This window comes from Taudactylus pleione, unplaced genomic scaffold, assembly GCF_031769625.1.
Source record: "Taudactylus pleione unplaced genomic scaffold, aTauple2 ptg000652l, whole genome shotgun sequence".
Lineage (NCBI taxonomy): Eukaryota > Metazoa > Chordata > Amphibia > Anura > Myobatrachidae > Taudactylus > Taudactylus pleione.
In genome coordinates this window covers 2,511,676-2,534,732 of record NW_028285054.1, presented here as the reverse complement: position 1 = coordinate 2,534,732, position 23,057 = coordinate 2,511,676, and the positions used below count along the sequence as shown (strand labels likewise).

General features: G+C 38.3%; 19 non-coding genes across 19 annotated transcripts; all 19 read right to left on the bottom strand.

Moving 5' to 3' along the window:
• Positions 1 to 474: 474 nt before the first annotated feature.
• Positions 475 to 763, bottom strand: LOC148478570 (signal recognition particle RNA). Its single transcript, XR_015872371.1, has one exon.
• A 932-nt stretch (positions 764 to 1,695) lies between these two features.
• LOC148478569 (signal recognition particle RNA) lies at positions 1,696 to 1,994 on the bottom strand. The gene has a single exon (XR_015872283.1).
• Positions 1,995 to 2,920: 926 nt separating this feature from the next.
• On the bottom strand, positions 2,921 to 3,222 carry LOC148478568 (signal recognition particle RNA). The gene has a single exon (XR_015872334.1).
• A 930-nt stretch (positions 3,223 to 4,152) lies between these two features.
• LOC148478567 (signal recognition particle RNA) lies at positions 4,153 to 4,452 on the bottom strand. The gene has a single exon (XR_015872333.1).
• A 931-nt stretch (positions 4,453 to 5,383) lies between these two features.
• Positions 5,384 to 5,685, bottom strand: LOC148478566 (signal recognition particle RNA). The gene has a single exon (XR_015872342.1).
• Positions 5,686 to 6,617: 932 nt separating this feature from the next.
• LOC148478565 (signal recognition particle RNA) lies at positions 6,618 to 6,917 on the bottom strand. The gene has a single exon (XR_015872386.1).
• Positions 6,918 to 7,849: 932 nt separating this feature from the next.
• On the bottom strand, positions 7,850 to 8,149 carry LOC148478564 (signal recognition particle RNA). Its single transcript, XR_015872287.1, has one exon.
• Positions 8,150 to 9,081: 932 nt separating this feature from the next.
• On the bottom strand, positions 9,082 to 9,381 carry LOC148478563 (signal recognition particle RNA). The gene has a single exon (XR_015872313.1).
• Positions 9,382 to 10,312: 931 nt separating this feature from the next.
• LOC148478562 (signal recognition particle RNA) lies at positions 10,313 to 10,612 on the bottom strand. Its single transcript, XR_015872346.1, has one exon.
• Positions 10,613 to 11,545: 933 nt separating this feature from the next.
• Positions 11,546 to 11,845, bottom strand: LOC148478561 (signal recognition particle RNA). Its single transcript, XR_015872069.1, has one exon.
• Positions 11,846 to 12,777: 932 nt separating this feature from the next.
• On the bottom strand, positions 12,778 to 13,077 carry LOC148478560 (signal recognition particle RNA). The gene has a single exon (XR_015872054.1).
• Positions 13,078 to 14,010: 933 nt separating this feature from the next.
• Positions 14,011 to 14,310, bottom strand: LOC148478559 (signal recognition particle RNA). Its single transcript, XR_015872383.1, has one exon.
• A 932-nt stretch (positions 14,311 to 15,242) lies between these two features.
• LOC148478558 (signal recognition particle RNA) lies at positions 15,243 to 15,542 on the bottom strand. Its single transcript, XR_015872362.1, has one exon.
• A 932-nt stretch (positions 15,543 to 16,474) lies between these two features.
• Positions 16,475 to 16,774, bottom strand: LOC148478557 (signal recognition particle RNA). Its single transcript, XR_015872198.1, has one exon.
• A 933-nt stretch (positions 16,775 to 17,707) lies between these two features.
• On the bottom strand, positions 17,708 to 18,007 carry LOC148478556 (signal recognition particle RNA). The gene has a single exon (XR_015872082.1).
• Positions 18,008 to 18,939: 932 nt separating this feature from the next.
• On the bottom strand, positions 18,940 to 19,239 carry LOC148478555 (signal recognition particle RNA). Its single transcript, XR_015872235.1, has one exon.
• A 932-nt stretch (positions 19,240 to 20,171) lies between these two features.
• Positions 20,172 to 20,471, bottom strand: LOC148478554 (signal recognition particle RNA). Its single transcript, XR_015872234.1, has one exon.
• A 932-nt stretch (positions 20,472 to 21,403) lies between these two features.
• On the bottom strand, positions 21,404 to 21,703 carry LOC148478553 (signal recognition particle RNA). Its single transcript, XR_015872075.1, has one exon.
• Positions 21,704 to 22,635: 932 nt separating this feature from the next.
• Positions 22,636 to 22,935, bottom strand: LOC148478552 (signal recognition particle RNA). The gene has a single exon (XR_015872032.1).
• Positions 22,936 to 23,057: the final 122 nt, after the last annotated feature.

Here is a 23,057-nt window from a genome sequence, read left to right as displayed (position 1 = left end):
CACTCTGTGCAGAAGTCATTAATTTGATGATCTGATGGGACATGTGCATGAAGCTGGAGCCATAAAAGTCGTAAATGTGCGAGTATGGGACCAGCCAACAGAATTCTAGTAGAATATTTATATTTCATCATACTGGACATTATATAATAATAGTATTATGTTCATGGGCAAATGATAAAAAAGCTTTATTTAAATAGTAACTGTGTAGTTATCAACAAATGGGTTACTGTATATAGTCAGTGGGAAATGGGTAACTTTAATGTTCATCATTATTTTTGCTTACAAAATGATGCACATCATCTAAGAATGACAGTTCTGAAAAAAAATACTCAATAATTTAAAACAATAAAACTTACAGTAATGATACAATGGAGCTGTGTTGTTCATGCTGCTCTATATACAAATTATAATAAATATTTTTTACCACTCTGGTATCAAATTATCATAAAAATAAATGAGTAAAACAACATAATAAAGAAACTGTGTTGTGCTTTGTTGTCCAGGCTGCTCTACACAGGTGCAATCCCACTACTGATCAGCACAGGGGGTTTGACCTGCTCTGTTTCCAACCTGGACCAGTTCACCTCTTTTTAAGCAACCAGGTACCTCTGAGCTCCCCCAGAGTCACCATATTGATGCTGAACTTAGTGTGGACACCCAATCAACATAGCTCAATAGGGACCACATCTCCTGGACTCAAACACTCCTCTAGCCTCAGCCTCCCAAGTAGCTGGGATTACAGACACACACAACAGTGCCCAGAGAGGAAAACCGCCTGCTCTCTGACATAGGAATCTCTATCTGTGTGATGTCATTACAATGAGAAAAACAGCTTATCAATGCAATCTACTGGCCATTACTATAACTACATCCTATATATTTGAATGGCCAATGGCTTATTTAGATTTTGTATAGCCTTTAGCATTATGAGCGAATACTCTGCCTAAATATAAATGTGCACTGCTCATGCCACTGTGCCCCACAATCGCTCATCCATTAGTTTTACTGGTATTTATTTTTTAAAGCTTATTCCACTATCTAACTCTTGTTTTGTGCTATTCCGCTCACCTCTATCCCTCTCCTCACATCATTGCCTCTATCTCCATCCACATATCTCACTCCACCCACATCACATGCAAAACATCCCTAACTAACATGATTTCACTGATTGGCATGTTACTGATGCCCACAAGAAGAACAGCACCCATGTCTCCTTAAATACTCTGTGCAGAAGTCATTATTTTGATGATCTGATGGGACATGTGCATGAAGCTGGAGCAATAAAAGTGGTAAATGTGCGAGTATGGGACCAGCCTACAGAATTCTAAAAGAATATTTATATTTCATCATACTGGACATTATATAATAACAGTATTATGTTCATGGGCAAATGATAAAAAAACTTTATTTAAATAGCAACTGTGTAGTTAGCAACAAATGGGTTACTGTATATAGTCAGTGGGAAACGGGTAACTTTAATGTTCATCATTATTTTTGCTTACAAAATGATGCACATCATCTAAGAATGACAGTTCTGAAAAAAAAAATACTCAATAATATAAAACAAGAAAACTTACAGTAATGATACAATGGAGCTGTGTTGTTCATGCTGCTCTATATACAAATTATAATAAATATTTTTTACCACTCTGGTATCAAATTATCATAAAAATTAATGAGTAAAACAACATAATAAAGAAACTGTGTTGTGCTTTGTTGTCCAGGCTGCTCTACACTGGCTATTCACAGGTGCAATCCCACTACTGATCAGCACAGGGGGTTTGATCTGCTCTGTTTCCAACGTGGCCGGTTCACCTCTTTTTAAGCAACCTGGTAGCTCTGAGCTCCCCCAGAGTCACCATATTGATGCTGAACTTAGTGTGGACACCCAATCAACATAGCTCAATGGGGACCACAACTCCTGGACTCAAACACGCCTTCAGCCTCAGCCTCACAAGTAGCTGGGATTACAGACACACACCACAGCGCCCAGCAAGGAAAACAGCCTGCTCTCTAACATAGGAATCTCTCTCAGTGTGATGTCATTACAATGAGAAAAACAGCTTATCAATGCCATCTACTGGCCATTACTATAACTACATCCTTTATATTTTAATGGCCAATGGCTTATTTAGATTTTGTATAGCCTTTAGCATTATGAGCGAATACTCTGCCTAAATATAAATGTGCACTGCTCATGCCACTGTGCCTGACAATTGCTCATCCATTAGTTTTACTGGTAAATATTTTTAAAGCTTGTTCCACTTTCTAACTCTTGCTTTGTGGTATTCCGCTTACCTGTATCCCTCTCCTCACATCATTGCCTCTATCCCCATCCACATATCTCACTCCACCCACATCACATGCAAAACATCCCTAACTAACATGATTTCACTGGTTGGCAAGTCACTGATGCCCTCAAGAAGAACAGCACCTATGTCTCCTTAAACACTCTGTGTAGAAGTCATTATTTTGATGATCTGATGGGACATGTGCATGAAGCTGGAGCCATAAAAGTGGTAAATGTGCGACTATGGGACCAGCCTAAAGAATTCTAGTAGAATATTTATATTTCATCATACTGGACATTATATAATAACAGTATTATGTTCATGGGCAAATGATAAAAAAGCTTTTTTTAAATAGTAACTGTAGTTAGCAACAAATAGGTTACTGTATATAGTCAGTGGGAAATGGGTAACTTTAAGGTTCATCATTATTTTTGCTTACAAAATGATGCACATCATCTAAGAATGACAGTTCTGAAAAAAAAAATACTCAATAATATAAAACAAGAAAACTTACAGTAATGATACAATGGAGCTGTGTTCATGCTGCTCTATATACAAATTATAATAAATATTTTTAACCACTCTGGTATCAAATTATCAAAAAAATTAATGAGTAAAACAACATAATAAAGAAACTGTGTTGTGCTTTGTTGTCCAGGCTACTCTACACTGGCTATTCACAGGTGCAATCCCACTACTGATAAGCACAGGGGGTTTGACCTGCTCTGTTTCCAACCTTGTCCGGTTCACCTCTTTTTAAGCAACCTGATAGCTCTGAGCTCCCCCAGAGTCACCATAGTGATGCTGAACTTAGTGTGGACACCCAATGAACATAGCTCAATGGGGACCAGAACTCCTGGACTCAAACACTCCTCCAGTCTTAGCCTCCCAAGAAGCTGGGATTACAGACACACACACCACAGTGCCCAGCAAGGAAAACAGCCTGCTCTCTAACATAGAAATCTCTCTCAGTGTGATGTCATTACAATGAGAAAAACAGCTTATCAATGCCATCTACTGGCCATTACTATAACTACATCCTTTATATTTTAATGGCCAATGGTTTATTTAGATTTTGTATAGCCTTTAGCATTATGAGCGAATACTCTGCCTAAATATAATTGTGCACTGCTCATGCCACTGTGCCCCACAATTGCTCATCCATTAGTTTTACTGGTAAATATTTTTAAAGCTTGTTCCACTCTCTAACTCTTGCTTTGTGGTATTCCGCTTACCTGTATCCCTCTCCTCACATCATTGCCTCTATCCCCATCCACATATCTCACTCCACCCACATCACATGCAAAACATCCCTAACTAACATGATTTCACTGGTTGGCAAGTCACTGTTGCCCACAAGAAGAACAGAACCTATGTCTCCTTAAACACTCTGTGCAGAAGTCATTATTTTGATGATCTGATGGGACATGTGCATGAAGCTGGAGCCATAAAAGTCGTAAATGTGCGAGTATGGGACCAGCCAACAGAATTCTAGTCGAATATTTATATTTCATCATACTGGACATTATATAATAACAGTATTATGTTCATGGGCAAATGATAAAAAAGCTTTATTTAAATAGTAACTGTGTAGTTATCAACAAATGGGTTACTGTATATAGTCAGTGGGAAATGGGTAACTTTAATGTTCATCATTATTTTTGCTTACAAAATGATGCACATCATCTAAGAATGACAGTTCTGAAAAAAAAATACTCAATAATATAAAACAAGAAAACTTACAGTAATGATACAATGGAGCTGTGTTGTTCATGCTGCTCTATATACAAATTATAATAAATATTTTTTACCACTCTGGTATCAAATTATCATAAAAATCAATGAGTAAAACAACATAATAAAGAAACTGTGTTGTGCTTTGTTGTCCAGGCTGCTCTACACTGGCTATTCACAGGTGCAATCTCACTACTGATAAGCACACGAGGTTTGACCTGCTCTGTTTCCAACCTGGGCTGGTCCACCTCTTTTTAAGCAACCTGGTAGCTCTGAGCTCCCCCAGAGTCACCATATTGATGCTGAACTTAGTGTGGACACCCAAACAACAAAGCTCAATGGGGACCAGAACTCCTGGACTCAAACACTCCTCCAGCCTCAGCCTCCCAAGTAGCTGGGATTACAGACACACACCACAGTGCCCGGAAAGGAAAACAGCCTGCTCTCTAACATAGGAATCTCTCTCAGTGAGATATCATTACAATGAGAAAAACAGCTTATCAATGACATCTACTGGCCATTACTATAACTACATCCTTTCTATTTTAATGGCCAATGGCTTATTTAGATTTTGTATAGCCTTTAGCATTATGAGCGAATACTCAGCCTAAATATAAATGTGCACTGCTCATGCCACTGTGCCCCACAATCGCTCATCCATTAGTTTTACTGGTATATATTTTTTAAAGCTTATTCCACTATCTAACTCTTGCTTTGTGCTATTCCGCTCACCTCTATCCCTCTCCTCACATCATTGCCTCTATCCCCATCCACATATCTCACTCCACCCACATCACATGCAAAACATCCCTAACTAACATGATTTCACTGGTTGGTAAGTCACTGATGCCCACAAGAAGAACAGCACCCATGTCTCCTTAAATACTCTGTGCAGAAGTCATTATTTTGATGATCTGATGGGACATGTGCATGAAGCTGGAGCCATAAAAGTGGTAAATGTGCGAGTATGGGACCAGCCTACAGAATTCTAGAAGAATATTTATATTTCATCATACTGGACATTATATAATCACAGTATTATGTTCATGGGCAAATGGTAAAAAAAACTTTATTTAAATAGTAACTGTGTAGTTAGCAACAAATGGGTTACTGTATATAGTCAGTGGGAAATGGGTAACTAATGTTCATCATTATTTTTGCTTACAAAATGATGCACATCATCTTAGAATGACAGTTGTGAAAAAAAAAATACTCAATAATTTAAAACAATAAAACTTACAGTAATGATACAATGGAGCTGTGTTGTTCATGCTGCTCTATATACAAATTATAATAAATATTTTTTACCACTCTGGTATCAAATTATCATAAAAATTAAAGAGTAAAACAACATAATAAAGAAACTGTGTTGTGCTTTGTTGTCCAGGCTGCTCTACACTGGCTTTTCACAGGTGCAATCCCACTACTGATAAGCACAGGGGGTTTGACCTGCTCTGTTTCCAACCTGGTCCGGTTCACCTCTTTTTAAGCAACCTGATAGCTCTGAGCTCCCCCAGAGTCACCATAGTGATGCTGAACTTAGTGTGGACACCCAATGAACATAGCTCAATGGGGACCAGAACTCCTGGACTCAAACACTCCTCCAGTCTTAGCCTCCCAAGAAGCTGGGATTACAGACACACACACCACAGTGCCCAGCAAGGAAAACAGCCTGCTCTCTAACATAGAAATCTCTCTCAGTGTGATGTCATTACAATGAGAAAAACAGCTTATCAATGCCATCTACTGGCCATTACTATAACTACATCCTTTATATTTTAATGGCCAATGGCTTATTTAGATTTTGTATAGCCTTTAGCATTATGAGCGAATACTCTGCCTAAATATAAATGTGCACTGCTCATGCCACTGTGCCCCACAATCGCTCATCCATTAGTTTTACTGGTATATATTTTTTAAAGCTTATTCCACTATCTAACTCTTGCTTTGTGTTATTACGCTCACCTCTATCCCTCTCCTCACATCATTGCCCCTATCCCCATCCACATATCTCTCTCCACCCACATCACATGCAAAACATCCCTAACTAACATGATTTCACTGGTTGGTAAGTCACTGATGCCCACAAGAAGAACAGCACCCATGTCTCCTTAAATACTCTGTGCATAAATCATTATTTTGATGATCTGTTGGAACATGTGCATGAAGCTGGAGCCATAAAAGTGGTAAATGTGCGAGTATGGGACCAGCCTACAGAATTCTAGAAGAATATTTATATTTCATCATACTGGACATTATATAATAACAGTATTATGTTCATGGGCAAATGATAAAAAAAACTTTATTTAAATAGTAACTGTGTAGTTAGCAACAAATGGGTTACCGTATATAGTCAGTGTGAAATGGGTAACTAATGTTCATCATTATTTTTGCTTACAAAATGATGCACATCATCTAAGAATGACAGTTGTGAAAAAAAAAAATACTCAATAATATAAAACAAAGAAACTTACAGTAATGATACAATGGAGCTGTGTTGTTCATGCTGCTCTATATACAAATTATAATAAATATTTTTTACCACTCTGGTATCAAATTATCATAAAAATTAATGAGTAAAACAACATAATAAAGAAACTGTGTTGTGCTTTGTTGTCCAGGTTGCTCTACACTGGCTATTCACAGGTGCAATCCCACTACTGATAAGCACAGGGGGTTTGACCTGCTCTGTTTCCAACCTGGGCCGGTTCACCTCTTTTTAAGCAACCTGGTAGCTCTGAGCTCCCCCAGAGTCACCATATTGATGCTGAACATAGTGTGGACACCCAATCAACATAGCTCAATGGGGACCAGAACTCCTGGACTCAAACACTCCTCCAGCCTCAGCCTCCCAAGTAGCTGGGATTACAGACACACACCACAGTGCCCGGCAAGGAAAACAGTGGGCTCTCTAACATAGGAATCTCTCTCAGTGTGATATCATTACAATGAGAAACACAGCTTATCAATGCCATCTACTGGCCATTACTATAACTACATCCTTTCTATTTTAATGGCCAATGGCTTATTTAGATTTTGTATAGCCTTTAGCATTATGAGCGAATACTCTGCCTAAATATAAATGTGCACTGCTCATGCCACTGTGCCCCACAATCGCTCATCCATTAGTTTTACTGGTATATATTTTTTAAAGCTTATTCCACTATCTAACTCTTGCTTTGTGCTATTCCGCTCACCTCTATCCCTCTCCTCACATCATTGCCTCTATCCCAATCCACATATCTCACTCCACCCACATCACATGCAAAACACCCCTAACTAACATGATTTCACTGGTTGGTAAGTCACTGATGCCCACAAGAAGAACAGCTCCCATGTCTCCTTAAATACTCTGTGCAGAAGTCATTATTTTGATGATCTGATGGAACATGTGCATGAAGCTGGAGCCATAAAAGTGGTAAATGTGCGAGCATGGGACCAGCCTACAGAATTCTAGAAGAATATTTATATTTCATCATACTGGACATTATATAATAACAGTATTATGTTCATGGGCAAATGATAAAAAAAACTTTATTTAAATAGTAACTATGTAGTTAGCAACAAATGGGTTACTGTATATAGTCAGTGTGAAATGGGTAACTAATGTTCATCATTATTTTTGCTTACAAAATGATGCACATCATCTAAGAATGACAGTTGTGAAAAAAAAAAATACTCAATAATATAAAACAAAGAAACTTACAGTAATGATACAATGGAGCTGTGTTGTTCATGCTGCTCTATATACAAATTATAATAAATATTTTTTACCACTCTGGTATCAAATTATCATAAAAATTAATGAGTAAAACAACATAATAAAGAAACTGTGTTGTGCTTTGTTGTCCATGATGCTCTACACTGGCTATTCACAGGTGCAATCCCACTACTGATAAGCACAGGGGGTTTGACCTGCTCTGTTTACAACCTGGGCCGGTTCAACTCTTTTTAAGCAACCTGGTAGCTCTGAGCTCCCCCAGAGTCACCATATTGATGCTGAACTTAGTGTGGACACCCAATCAACATAGCTCAAAGGGGACCAGAACTCCTGGACTCAAACACTCCTCCAGCCTCAGCCTCCCAAGTAGCTGGGATCACAGACACACACCACAGTGCCCGGCAAGGAAAACAGCCTGCTCTCTAACATAGGAATCTCTCTCAGTGTGATATCATTACAATGAGAAAAACAGCTTATCAATGCCAACTACTGGCCATTACTATAACTACATATTTTATATTTTAATGGCCAATGGCTTATTAAGATTTTGTATAGCCTTTAGCATTATGAGCGAGTACTCTGCCTAAATATAAATGTGCACTGCTCATGCCACTGTGCCCTACAATCGCTCATCCATTAGTTTTACTGGTATATATTTTTTAAAGCTTATTCTACTATCTAACTCTTGCTTTGTGCTATTCCGCTCACCTCTATCCCTCTCCTCACATCATTGCCTCTATCCCCATCCACATATCTCACTCCACCCACATCACATGCAAAACATCCCTAACTAACATGATTTCACTAGTTGGTTAGTCACTGATGCCCACAAGAAGAACAGCACCAATGTCTCCTTAAATACTCTGTGCAGAAGTCATTATTTTGATGATCTGATGGGACATGTGCATGAAGCTGGAGCCATAAAAGTGGTAAATGTGCGAGTAAGGGACCAGCCTACAGAATTCTAGAAGAATATTTATATTTCATCATACTGGACATTATATAATAACAGTATTATGTTCATGGGCAAATGATAAAAAAAACTTTATTTAAATAGTAACTGTGTAGTTAGCAACAAATGGGTTACTGTATATAGTCAGTGGGAAATGGGTAACTAATGTTCATCATTATTTTTGCTTACAAAATGATGCACATCATCTAAGAATGACAGTTGTGAAAAAAAAAAATACTCAATAATATAAAACAAGAAAACTTACAGTAATGATACAATGGAGCTGTGTTGTTCATGCTGCTCTATATACAAATTATAATAAATATTTTTTACCACTCTGGTATCAAATTATCATAAAAATTAATGAGTAAAACAACATAATAAAGAAACTGTGTTCTGCTTTGTTATCCAGGTTGCTCTACACTGGCTATTCACAGGTGCAATCCCACTACTGATAAGCACAGGGGGTTTGACATGCTCTGTTTCCAACCTGGGCCGGTTCACCTCTTTTTAAGCAACCTGGTAGCTCTGAGCTCCCCCAGAGTCACCATATTGACGCTGAACTTAGTGTGGACAACCAATCAACATAGCTCAATGGGGACCAGAACTCCTGGACTCAAACACTCCTCAAGCCTCAGCCTCCCAAGTAGCTGGGATTACAGACACACACCACAGTGCCCGGCAAGGAAAATAGCCTGCTCTCTAACATAGGAATCTCTCTCAGTGTGATATCATTACAATGAGAAAAACATCTTATCAATGCCATCTACTGGCCATTACTATAACTACATCCTTTATATTTTAATGGCCAATGGCTTATTTAGATTTTGTATAGCCTTTAGCATTATGAGCGAATACTCTGCCTAAATATAAATGTGCACTGCTCATGCCACTGTGCCCCACAATCGCTCATCCATTAGTTTAACTGGTATTTATTTTTTAAAGCTTGTTCCACTATCAAACTCTTGCTTTGTGGTATTCCGCTCACCTCTATCCCTCTCCTCACATCATTGCCTCTATCCCCATCCACATATCTCACTCCACCCACATCACATGCAAAACATCCCTAACTAACATGATTTCACTAGTTGGTTAGTCACTGATGCCCACAAGAAGAACAGCACCCATGTCTCCTTAAATACTCTGTGCAGAAGTCATTATTTTGATGATCTGATGGGACATGTGCATGAAGCTGGAGCCATAAAAGTGGTAAATGTGCGAGTATGGGACCAGCCTACAGAATTCTAGAAGAATATTTATATTTCATCATACTGGACATTATATAATAACAGTATTATGTTCATGGGCAAATGATAAAAAAAACTGTATTTAAATAGTAACTGTGTAGTTAGCAACAAATGGGTTACTGCATATAGTCAGTGGGAAATGGGTAACTAATGTTCATCATTATTTTTGCTTACAAAATGATGCACATCATCTAAGAATGACAGTTGTGAAAAAAAAAATACTCAATAATATAAAACAAGAAAACTTACAGTAATGATACAATGGAGCTGTGTTGTTCATGTTGCTCTATATACAAATTATAATTAATATTTTTGACCACGCTGGTATCAAATTATCATAAAAATTAATGAGTAAAACAACATAATAAAGAAACTGTGTTGTGCTTTGTTGTCCAGGCTGCTCTACACTGGCTATTCACAGGTGCAATCCCACTACTGATAAGCACAGGGGGTTTGACCTGCTCTGTTTCCAACCTGGGCAGGTTCAACTCTTTTTAAGCAACCTGGTAGCTCTGAGCTCCCCCAGAGTCACCATATTGATGCTGAACTTTGTGGGGACACCCAATCAACATAGCTCAATGGGGACAAGAACTCGTGGACTCAAACACTCCTCCAGCCCCAGCCTCCCAAGTAGCTGGAATTACAGACACACACCACAGTGCCCAGCAATGAAAACAGCCTGCTCTCTAACATAGGAATCTCTCTCAGTGTGATGTCATTACAATGAGAGAAATAGCTTATCAATGCCATCTACTGGCCATTACTATAACTACATCCTTTATATTTTAATGGCCAATGGCTTATTTAGATTTTGTATAGCCTTTAGCATTATGAGCGAGTACTCTGCCTAAATATAAATGTGCACTGCTCATGCCACTGTGCCCCACAATCGCTTATCCGTTAGTTTTACTGGTATTTATTTTTTAAAGCTTGTTCCACTATCTAACTCTTGCTTTGTGCTATTCCGCTCACCTCTATCCCTCTCCTCACATCATTGCCTCTATCCCCATCCACATATCTCACTCCACCCACATCACATGCAAAACATCCCTAACTAACATGATTTCACTGGTTGGTAAGTCACTGATGCCCACAAGAAAAACAGCACCCATGTCTCCTTAAATACTCTGTGCATAAGTCATTATTTTGATGATCTGATGGAACATGTGCATGAAGCTGGAGCCATAAAAGTGGTAAATGTGTGAGTATGGGACCAGCCTACAGAATTCTAGAAGAATATTTATATTTAATCATACTGGACATTATATAATAACAGTATTATGTTCATGGGCAAATGATAAAAAAAACTTTATTTAAATAGTAACTGTGTAGTTAGCAACAAATGGGTTACTGTATATAGTCAGTGGGAAATGGGTAACTTTAATGTTCGTCATTATTTATGCTTACAAAATGATGCACATCATCTAAGAAAGACAGTTCTAAAAAAAATAATACTCAATAATATAAAACAAGAAAACTTACAGTAATGATATAATGGAGCTGTGTTGTTCATGCTGCTCTATATACAAATTATAATAAATATTTTTTACCACTCTGGTATCAAATTATCATAAAAATTTATGAGCTAATCAACATAATAAAGAAACTGTGTTGTGCTTTGTTGTCCAGGCTGCTCTACACTGGCTATTCACAGGTGCAATCCCACTACTGATAAGCACAGGGGGTTTGACCTGCTCTGTTTCCAACCTGGGCCAGGTCACCTCTTTTTAAGCAACCTGGTAGCTCTGAGCTCCCCCAGAGTCACCATATTGATGCTGAACATAGTGTGGACACCCAATCAACATAGCTCAATGGGGACCAGAACACCTGGACTCAAACACTCCTCCAGCCTCAGCCTCCCAAGTAACTGGGATTACAGACACACACCACAGTGCCCGGCAATGAAAACAGCCTGCTCTCTAACATAGGAATCTCTCTCAGTGTGATGTCATTACAATGAGAAAAACAGCTTATCAATGCCATCTACTGGCCATTACTATAACTACATCCTTTATATTTTAATGGCCATTGGCTTATTTAGATTTTGTATAGCCTTTTGCATTATGAGCGAATACTCTGCCTAAATATAAATGTGCACTGCTCATGCCACTGTGACCAACAATCGCTCATCCATTAATTTTACTGGTATATATTTTTTTAAAGCTTACTCCACTATCTAACTCTTGCTTTGTGCTATTCCGCTCACCTCTATCCCTCTCCTCACATCATTGCCTCTATCCCCATCCACATATCTCACTCCAACCACATCACATGCAAAACATCCCTAACTAACATGATTTCACTGGTTGGTAAGTCACTGATGCCCACAAGAAAAACAGCACCCATGTCTCCTTAAATACTCTGTGCAGAAGTCATTATTTTGATGATCTGATGGGACATGTGCATGAAGCTGGAGCCATAAAAGTGGTAAATGTGCGAGTATGGGACCAGCCTACAGAATTCTAGTAGAATATTTATATTTCATCATACTGGACATTATATAATAACAGTATTATGTTCATGGGCAAATGATAAAAAAACTTTATTTAAATAGTAACTGTGTAGTTAGCAACAAATGGGTTACTGTATATAGTCAGTGGGAAATGGGTAACTTTAATGTTCATCACTATTTTTGCTTACAAAATGATGCACATCATCTAAGAAAGACAGTTCTGAAAAAAAAATACTCAATAAAATAACACAAGAAAACTTACAGTAATGATACAATGGAGCTGTGTTGTTCATGCTGCTCTATATACAAATTATAATAAATATTTGTAACCACTCTGGTATCAAATTATCATAAAAATGAATGAGTAAAACAACATAGTAAAGAAACTGTGTTGTGCTTTGTTGTCCAGGCTGCTCTACACTGGCTATTCACAGATGCAATCCCACTACTGATAAGCACAGGGGTTTTGACCTGCTCTGTTTCCAACCTGGGCCGGTTCACCTCTTTTTAAGCAACCTGGTAGCTCTGAGCTCCCCCAGAGTCACCATATTGATGCTGAACTTAGTGTGGACACCCAATCAACATAGCTCAATGGAGACCAGAACACCTGGACTCAAACACTCCTCCAGCCTCAGCCTCCCAAGTAACTGGGATTACAGACACACACCACAGTGCCCGGCAACGAAAACAGCCTGCTCTCTAACATAGGAATCTCTCTCAGTGTGATGTCATTACAATGAGAAAAACAGCTTATCAATGCCATCTACTGGACATTACTATAACTACATCCTTTATATTTTAATGGCCAATGGCTTATTTAGATTTTGTATAGCCTTTTGCATTATGAGCGAATACTCTGCCTAAATATAAATGTGCACTGCTCATGCCACTGTGACCAACAATCGCTCATCCATTAATTTTACTGGTATATATTTTTTTAAAGCTTATTCCACTATCTAACTCTTGCTTTGTGCTATTCCGCTCACCTCTATCCCTCTCCTCACATCATTGCCTCTATCCCCATCCACATATCTCACTCCAACCACATCACATGCAAAACATCCCTAACTAACATGATTTCACTGGTTGGTAAGTCACTGATGCCCACAAGAAAAACAGCACCCATGTCTCCTTAAATACTCTGTGCAGAAGTCATTATTTTGATGATCTGATGGGACATGTGCATGAAGCTGGAGCCATAAAAGTGGTAAATGTGCGAGTATGGGACCAGCCTACAGAATTCTAGTAGAATATTTATATTTCATCATAATGGACATTATATAATAACAGTATTATGTTCATGGGCAAATGATAAAAAAACTTTATTTAAATAGTAACTGTGTAGTTAGCAACAAATGGGTTACTGTATATAGTCAGTGGGAAATGGGTAACTTTAATGTTCATCATTATTTTTGCTTACAAAATGATGCACATCATCTAAGAATGACAGTTCTGAAAAAAAAAATACTCAATAATATAAAACAAGAAAACTTACAGTAATGATACAATGGAGCTGTGTTGTTCATGCTGCTCTATATACAAATTATAATAAATATTTTTTACCACTCTGGTATCAAATTATCATAAAAATTAATGAGTAAAACAACATTATAAAGAAACTGTGTTGTGATTTGTTGTCCAGGCTGCTCTACACTGGCTATTCACAGGTGCAATCCCACTACTGATAAGCACAGGGGGTTTGACCTGCTCTGTTTCCAACCTGGGCCGGTTCACCTCTTTTTAAGCAACCTGGTAGCTCTGAGCTCCCCCAGAGTCACCATATTGATGCTGAACATAGTGTGGACACCCAATCAACATAGCTCAATGGGGACCAGAACACCTGGACTCAAACACTCCTCCAGCCTCAGCCTCCCAAGTAACTGGGATTACAGACACACACCACAGTGCCCGGCAATGAAAACAGCCTGCTCTCTAACATAGGAATCTCTCTCAGTGTGATGTCATTACAATGAGAAAAACAGCTTATCAATGCCATCTACTGGCCATTACTATAACTACATCCTTTATATTTTAATGGCCATTGGCTTATTTAGATTTTGTATAGCCTTTTGCATTATGAGCGAATACTCTGCCTAAATATAAATGTGCACTGCTCATGCCACTGTGACCAACAATCGCTCATCCATTAATTTTACTGGTATATATTTTTTTAAAGCTTATTCCACTATCTAACTCTTGCTTTGTGCTATTCCGCTCACCTCTATCCCTCTCCTCACATCATTGCCTCTATCCCCATCCACATATCTCACTCCAACCACATCACATGCAAAACATCCCTAACTAACATGATTTCACTGGTTGGTAAGTCACTGATGCCCACAAGAAAAACAGCACCCATGTCTCCTTAAATACTCTGTGCAGAAGTCATTATTTTGATGATCTGATGGGACATGTGCATGAAGCTGGAGCCATAAAAGTGGTAAATGTGCGAGTATGGGACCAGCCTACAGAATTCTAGTAGAATATTTATATTTCATCATACTGGACATTATATAATAACAGTATTATGTTCATAGGCAAATGATAAAAAAACTTTATTTAAATAGTAACTGTGTAGTTAGCAACAAATGGGTTACTGTATATAGTCAGTGGGAAATGGGTAACTTTAATGTTCATCACTATTTTTGCTTACAAAATGATGCACATCATCTAAGAAAGACAGTTCTGAATAAAAAATACTCAATAAAATAACACAAGAAAACTTACAGTAATGATACAATGGAGCTGTGTTGTTCATGCTGCTCTATATACAAATTATAATAAATATTTGTAACCACTCTGGTATCAAATTATCATAAAAATGAATGAGTAAAACAACATAGTAAAGAAACCGTGTTGTGCTTTGTTGTCCAGGCTGCTCTACACTGGCTATTCACAGGTGCAATCCCACTACTGATAAGCACAGGGGGTTTGACCTGCTCTGTTTCCAACCTGGGCCGGTTCACCACTTTTTAAGCAACCTGGTAGCTCTGAGCTCCCCCAGAGTCACCATATTGATGCTGAACTTAGTGTGGACACCCAATCAACATAGCTCAATGGGGACCAGAACACCTGGACTCAAACACTCCTCCAGCCTCAGCCTCCCAAGTAACTGGGATTACAGACACACACCACAGTGCCCGGCAATGAAAACGGCCTGCTCTCTAACATAGGAATCTCTCTCAGTGTGATGTCATTACAATGAGAAAAACAGCTTATCAATGCCATCTACTGGCCATTACTATAACTACATCCTTTATATTTTAATGGCCAATGGCTTATTTAGATTTTGTATAGCCTTTTGCATTATGAGCGAATACTCTGCCTAAATATAAATGTGCACAGCTCATGCCACTGTGCCCCACAATCGCTCATCCATTAGTTTTACTGGTATATATTTTTTAAAGCTTATTCCACTATCTAACTCTTGCTTTGTGCTATTCCACTCACCTCTATCCCTCTCCTCACATCATTGCCTCTATCCCCATCCACATATCTCACTCCAACCACATCACATGCAAAACATCCCTAACTAACATGATTTCACTGGTTGGTAAGTCACTGATGCCCACAAGAAAAACAGCACCCATGTCTCCTTAAATACTCTGTGCAGAAGTCATTATTTTGATGATCTGATGGGACATGTGCATGAAGCTGGAGCCATAAAAGTGGTAAATGTGCGAGTATGGGACCAGCCTACAGAATTCTAGTAGAATATTTATATTTCATCATAATGGACATTATATAATAACAGTATTATGTTCATGGGCAAATGATAAAAAAACTTTATTTAAATAGTAACTGTGTAGTTAGCAACAAATGGGTTACTGTATATAGTCAGTGGGAAATGGGTAACTTTAATGTTCATCATTATGTTTGCTTACAAAATGATGCACATCATCTAAGAATGACAGTTCTGAAAAAAAAAATACTCAATAATATAAAACAAGAAAACTTACAGTAATGATACAATGGAGCTGTGTTGTTCATGCTGCTCTATATACAAATTATAATAAATATTTTTTACCACTCTGGTATCAAATTATCATAAAAATTAATGAGTAAAACAACATAATAAAGAAACTGTGTTGTGCTTTGTTGTCCAGGCTGCTCTACACTGGCTATTCACAGGTGCAATCCCACTACTGATAAGCACAGGGGGTTTGACCTGCTCTGTTTCCAACCTGGGCCAGGTCACCTCTTTTTAAGCAACCTGGTAGCTCTGAGCTCCCCCAGAGTCACCATATTGATGCTGAACATAGTGTGGACACCCAATCAACATAGCTCAATGGGGACCAGAACACCTGGACTCAAACACTCCTCCAGCCTCAGCCTCCCAAGTAACTGTAATTACAGACACACACCACAGTGCCCGGCAATGAAAACAGCCTGCTCTCTAACATAGGAATCTCTCTCAGTGTGATGTCATTACAATGAGAAAAACAGCTTATCAATGCCATCTACTGGCCATTACTATAACTACATCCTTTATATTTTAATGGCCATTGGCTTATTTAGATTTTGTATAGCCTTTTGCATTATGAGCGAATACTCTGCCTAAATATAAATGTGCACTGCTCATGCCACTGTGACCAACAATCGCTCATCCATTAATTTTACTGGTATATATTTTTTTAAAGCTTATTCCACTATCTAACTCTTGCTTTGTGCTCTTCCGCTCACCTCTATCCCTCTCCTCACATCATTGCCTCTATCCCCATCCACATATCTCACTCCAACCACATCACATGCAAAACATCCCTAACTAACATGATTTCACTGGTTGGTAAGTCACTGATGCCCACAAGAAAAACAGCACCCATGTCTCCTTAAATACTCTGTGCAGAAGTCATTATTTTGATGATCTGATGGGACATGTGCATGAAGTTGGAGCCATAAAAGTGGTAAATGTGCGAGTATGGGACCAGCCTACAGAATTCTAGTAGAATATTTATATTTCATCATACTGGACATTATATAATAACAGTATTATGTTCTTGGGCAAATGATAAAAAAACTTTATTTAAATAGTAACTGTGTAGTTAGCAACAAATGGGTTACTGTATATAGTCAGTGGGAAATGGGTAACTTTAATGTTCATCATTATTTTTGCTTACAAAATGATGCACATCATCTAAGAATGACAGTTCTGAAAAAAAAAATACTCAATAATATAAAACAAGAAAACTTACAGTAATGATACAATGGAGCTGTGTTGTTCATGCTGCTCTATATACAAATTATAATAAATATTTTTTACCACTCTGGTATCAAATTATCATAAAAATTAATGAGTAAAACAACATAATAAAGAAACTGTGTTGTGCTTTGTTGTCCAGGCTGCTCTACACTGGCTATTCACAGGTGCAATCCCACTACTGATCAGCACAGGGGGTTTGACCTGCTCTGTTTCCAACCTGGGCCGGTTCACCTCTTTTTAAGAAATCTGGTAGCTCTGAGCTCCCCCAGAATCACCATATTGATGCTGAATTTAGTGTGGACACCCAATCAACATAGCTCAATGGGGACCAGAACTCCTGGACTCAAACACTCCTCCAGCCTCAGCCTCCCAAGTAACTGGGATTACAGACACACACCACAGTGCCCGGCAAGGAAAATAGCCTGCTCTCTAACAAAGTAATCTCTCTCAGTGTGATGTCATTACAATGAGAAAAACAGCTTATCAATGCCATCTACTGGCCATTACTATAACTACATCCTTTATATTTTAATGGCCAATGGCTTATTTAGATTTTGTATAGCCTTTTGCATTATGAGCGAATACTCTGCCTAAATATAAATGTGCACTGCTCATGCCACTGTGACCAACAATCGCTCATCCATTAGTTTTACTGGTATATATTTTTTAAAGCTTATTCCACTATCTAACTCTTGCTTTGTGCTATTCCGCTCACCTCTATCCCTCTCCTCACATCATTGCCTCTATCCCCATCCACATATCTCACTCCAACCACATCACATGTAAAATATCCCTAACTAACATGATTTCACTGGTTGGTAAGTCACTGATGCCCACAAGAAAAACAGCACCCATGTCTCCTTAAATACTCTGTGCAGAAGTCATTATTTTGATGATCTGATGGGACATGTGCATGAAGCTGGAGCCATAAAAGTGGTAAATGTGCGAGTATGGGACCAGCCTACAGAATTCTAGTAGAATATTTATATTTTATCATACTGGACATTATATAATAACAGTATTATGTTCATGGGCAAATGATAAAAAAACTTTATTTAAATAGTAACTGTGTAGTTAGCAACAAATGGGTTACTGTATATAGTCAGTGGGAAATGGGTAACTTTAATGTTCATCACTATTTTTGCTTACAAAATGATGCACATCATCTAAGAATGACAGTTCTGAAAAAAAAAATACTCAATAATATAACACAAGAAAACTTACAGTAATGATACAATGGAACTGTGTTGTTCATGCTGCTCTATATACAAATTATAATAAATATTTTTAACCACTCTGGTATCAAATTATCATAAAAATTAATGAGTAAAACAACATAATAAAGAAACTGTGTTGTGCTTTGTTGTCCAGGCTGCTCTACACTGGCTATTCACAGGTGCAATCCCACTACTGATAAGCACAGGGGGTTTGACCTGCTCTGTTTCCAACCTGGACCGGGTCACCTCTTTTTAAGCAATCTGGTAGCTCTGAGCTCCCCAAGAGTCACCATATTGATGCTAAATTTAGTGTGGACACCCAATCAACATAGCTCAATGGGGACCAGAACTCCCGGACTCAAACACTCCTCCAGCCTCAGCCTCCCAAGTAACTGGGATTACAGACACACACCACAGTGCCCGGCAATGAAAACAGCCTGCTCTCTAACATAGGAATCTCTCTCAGTGTGATGTCATTACAATGAGAAAAACAGCTTATCAATGCCATCTACTGGCCATTACTATAACTACATCCTTTATATTTTAATGGCCAATGGCTTATTTAGATTTTGTATAGCCTTTTGCATTATGAGCGAATACTCTGCCTAAATATAAATGTGCACTGCTCATGGCACTGTGACCAACAATCGCTCATCCATTAATTTTACTGGTATATATTTTTTTAAAGCTTATTCCACTATCTAACTCTTGCTTTGTGCTATTCCGCTCACCTCTATCCCTCTCCTCACATCATTGCCTCTATCCCCATCCACATATCTCACTCCAACCACATCACATGCAAAACATCCCTAACTAACATGATTTCACTGGTTGGTAAGTCACTGATGCCCACAAGAAAAACAGCACCCATGTCTCCTTAAATACTCTGTGCAGAAGTCATTATTTTGATGATCTGATGGGACATGTGCATGAAGCTGGAGCCATAAAAGTGGTAAATGTGCGAGTATGGGACCAGCCTACAGAATTCTAGTAGAATATTTATATTTCATCATGCTGGACATTATATAATAACAGTATTATGTTCATGGGCAAATGATAAAAAATCTTTATTTAAATAGTAACTGTGTAGTTAGCAACAAATGGGTTACTGTATATAGTCAGTGGGAAATGGGTAACTTTAATGTTCATCATTATTTTTGCTTACAAAATGATGCACATCATCTAAGAATGACAGTTCTGAAAAAAAAATACTCAATAATATAAAACAAGAAAACTTACAGTAATGATAAAATGGAGCTGTGTTGTTCATGCTGCTCTATATACAAATTATAATAAATATTTTTTACCACTCTGGTATCAAATTATCATAAAAATGAATGAGTAAAACAACATAGTAAAGAAACTGTGTTGTGCTTTGTTGTCCAGGCTGCTCTACACTGGCTATTCACAGGTGCAATCCCACTACTGATAAGCAGAGGGGGTTTGACCTGCTCTGTTTCCAACCTGGGCCGGTTCACCTCTTTTTAAGCAACCTGGTAGCTCTGAGCTCCCCCAGAGTCACCATATTGACACTGAACTTAGTGTGGACACCCAATCAACATAGCTCAAAGGGGACCAGAACACCTGGACTCAAACACTCCTCCTGCCTCAGCCTCCCAAGTAACTGGGATTACAGACACACACCACAGTGCCCGGCAATGAAAACAGCCTGCTCTCTAACATAGGAATCTCTCTCAGTGTGATGTCATTACAATGAGAAAAACAGCTTATCAATGCCATCTACTGGCCATTACTATTACTACATCCTTTATATTTTAATGGCCAATGGCTTATTTAGATTTTGTATAGCCTTTTGCATTATGAGCGAATACTCTGCCTAAATATAAATGTGCACTGCTCATGCCACTGTGCCCCACAATCGCTCATCCATTAGTTTTACCGGTATATATTTTTTAAAGCTTATTCCACTATCTAACTCTTGCTTTGTGCTATTCCGCTCACCTCTATCCCTCTCCTCACATCATTGCCTCTATCCCCATCCACATATCTCACTCCAACCACATCACATGCAAAACATCCCTAACTAACATGATTTCACTGGTTGGTAAGTCACTGATGCCCACAAGAAAAACAGCACCCATGTCTCCTTAAATACTCTGTGCAGAAGTCATTATTTTGATGATCTGATGGGACATGTGCATGAAGCTGGAGCCATAAAAGTGGTAAATGTGCGAGTATGGGACCAGCCTACAGAATTCTAGTGGAATATTTATATTTCATCATACTGGACATTATATAATAACAGTATTATGTTCATGGGCAAATGATAAAAAAACTTTATTTAAATAGTAACTGTGTAGTTAGCAACAAATGGGTTACTGTATATAGTCAGTGGGAAATGGGTAACTTTAATGTTCATCATTATTTTTGCTTACAAAATGATGCACATCATCTAAGAACGACAGTTCTGAAAAAAAAAATACTCAATAATATAAAACAAGAAAACTTACAGTAATGATACAATGGAGCTGTGTTGTTCATGCTGCTCTATATACAAATTATAATAAATATTTTTTACCACTCTGGTATCAAATTATCATAAAAATTAATGAGTAAAACAACATAATAAAGAAACTGTGTTGTGCTTTGTTGTCCAGGCTGCTCTACACTGGCTATTCACAGGTGCAATCCCACTACTGATAAGCACAGGGGGTTTGACCTGCTCTGTTTCCAACCTGGGCCAGGTCACCTCTTTTTAAGCAACCTGGTAGCTCTGAGCTCCCCCAGAGTCACCATATTAATGCTGAACATAGTGTGGACACCCAATCAACATAGCTCAATGGGGACCAGAACTCCTGGACTCAAACACTCCTCCAGCCTCAGCCTCCCAAGTAACTGGGATTACAGACACACACCACAGTGCCCGGCAATGAAACCAGCCTGCTCTCTAACATAGGAATCTCTCTCAGTGTGATGTCATTACAATGAGAAAAACAGCTTATCAATGCCATCTACTGGCCATTACTATAACTACATCCTTTATATTTTAATGGCCATTGGCTTATTTAGATTTTGTATAGCCTTTTGCATTATGAGCGAATACTCTGCCTAAATATAAATGTGCACTGCTCATGCCACTGTGACCAACAATCGCTCATCCATTAATTTTACTGGTATATATTTTTTTAAAGCTTATTCCACTATCTAACTCTTGCTTTGTGCTATTCCGCTCACCTCTATCCCTCTCCTCACATCATTGCCTCTATCCCCATCCACATATCTCACTCCAACCACATCACATGCAAAACATCCCTAACTAACATGATTTCACTGGTTGGTAAGTCACTGATGCCCACAAGAAAAACAGCACCCATGTCTCCTTAAATACTCTGTGCAGAAGTCATTATTTTGATGATCTGATGGGACATGTGCATGAAGCTGGAGCCATAAAAGTGGTAAATGTGCGAGTATGGGACCAGCCTACAGAATTCTAGTAGAATATTTATATTTCATCATACTGGACATTATATAATAACAGTATTATGTTCATGGGCAAATGATAAAAAAACTTTATTTAAATAGTAACTGTGTAGTTAGCAACAAATGGGTTACTGTATATAGTCAGTGGGAAATGGGTAACTTTAATGTTCATCACTATTTTTGCTTACAAAATGATGCACATCATCTAAGAAAGACAGTTCTGAAAAAAAAATACTCAATAAAATAACACAAGAAAACTTACAGTAATGATACAATGGAGCTGTGTTGTTCATGCTGCTCTATATACAAATTATAATAAATATTTGTAACCACTCTGGTATCAAATTATCATAAAAATGAATGAGTAAAACAACATAGTAAAGAAACTGTGTTGTGCTTTGTTGTCCAGGCTGCTCTACACTGGCTATTCACAGGTGCAATCCCACTACTGATAAGCACAGGGGTTTTGACCTGCTCTGTTTCCAACCTGGGCCGGTTCACCTCTTTTTAAGCAACCTGGTAGCTCTGAGCTCCCCCAGAGTCACCATATTGATGCTGAACTTAGTGTGGACACCCAATCAACATAGCTCAATGGAGACCAGAACACCTGGACTCAAACACTCCTCCAGCCTCAGCCTCCCAAGTAACTGGGATTACAGACACACACCACAGTGCCCGGCAACGAAAACAGCCTGCTCTCTAACATAGGAATCTCTCTCAGTGTGATGTCATTACAATGAGAAAAACAGCTTATCAATGCCATCTACTGGACATTACTATAACTACATCCTTTATATTTTAA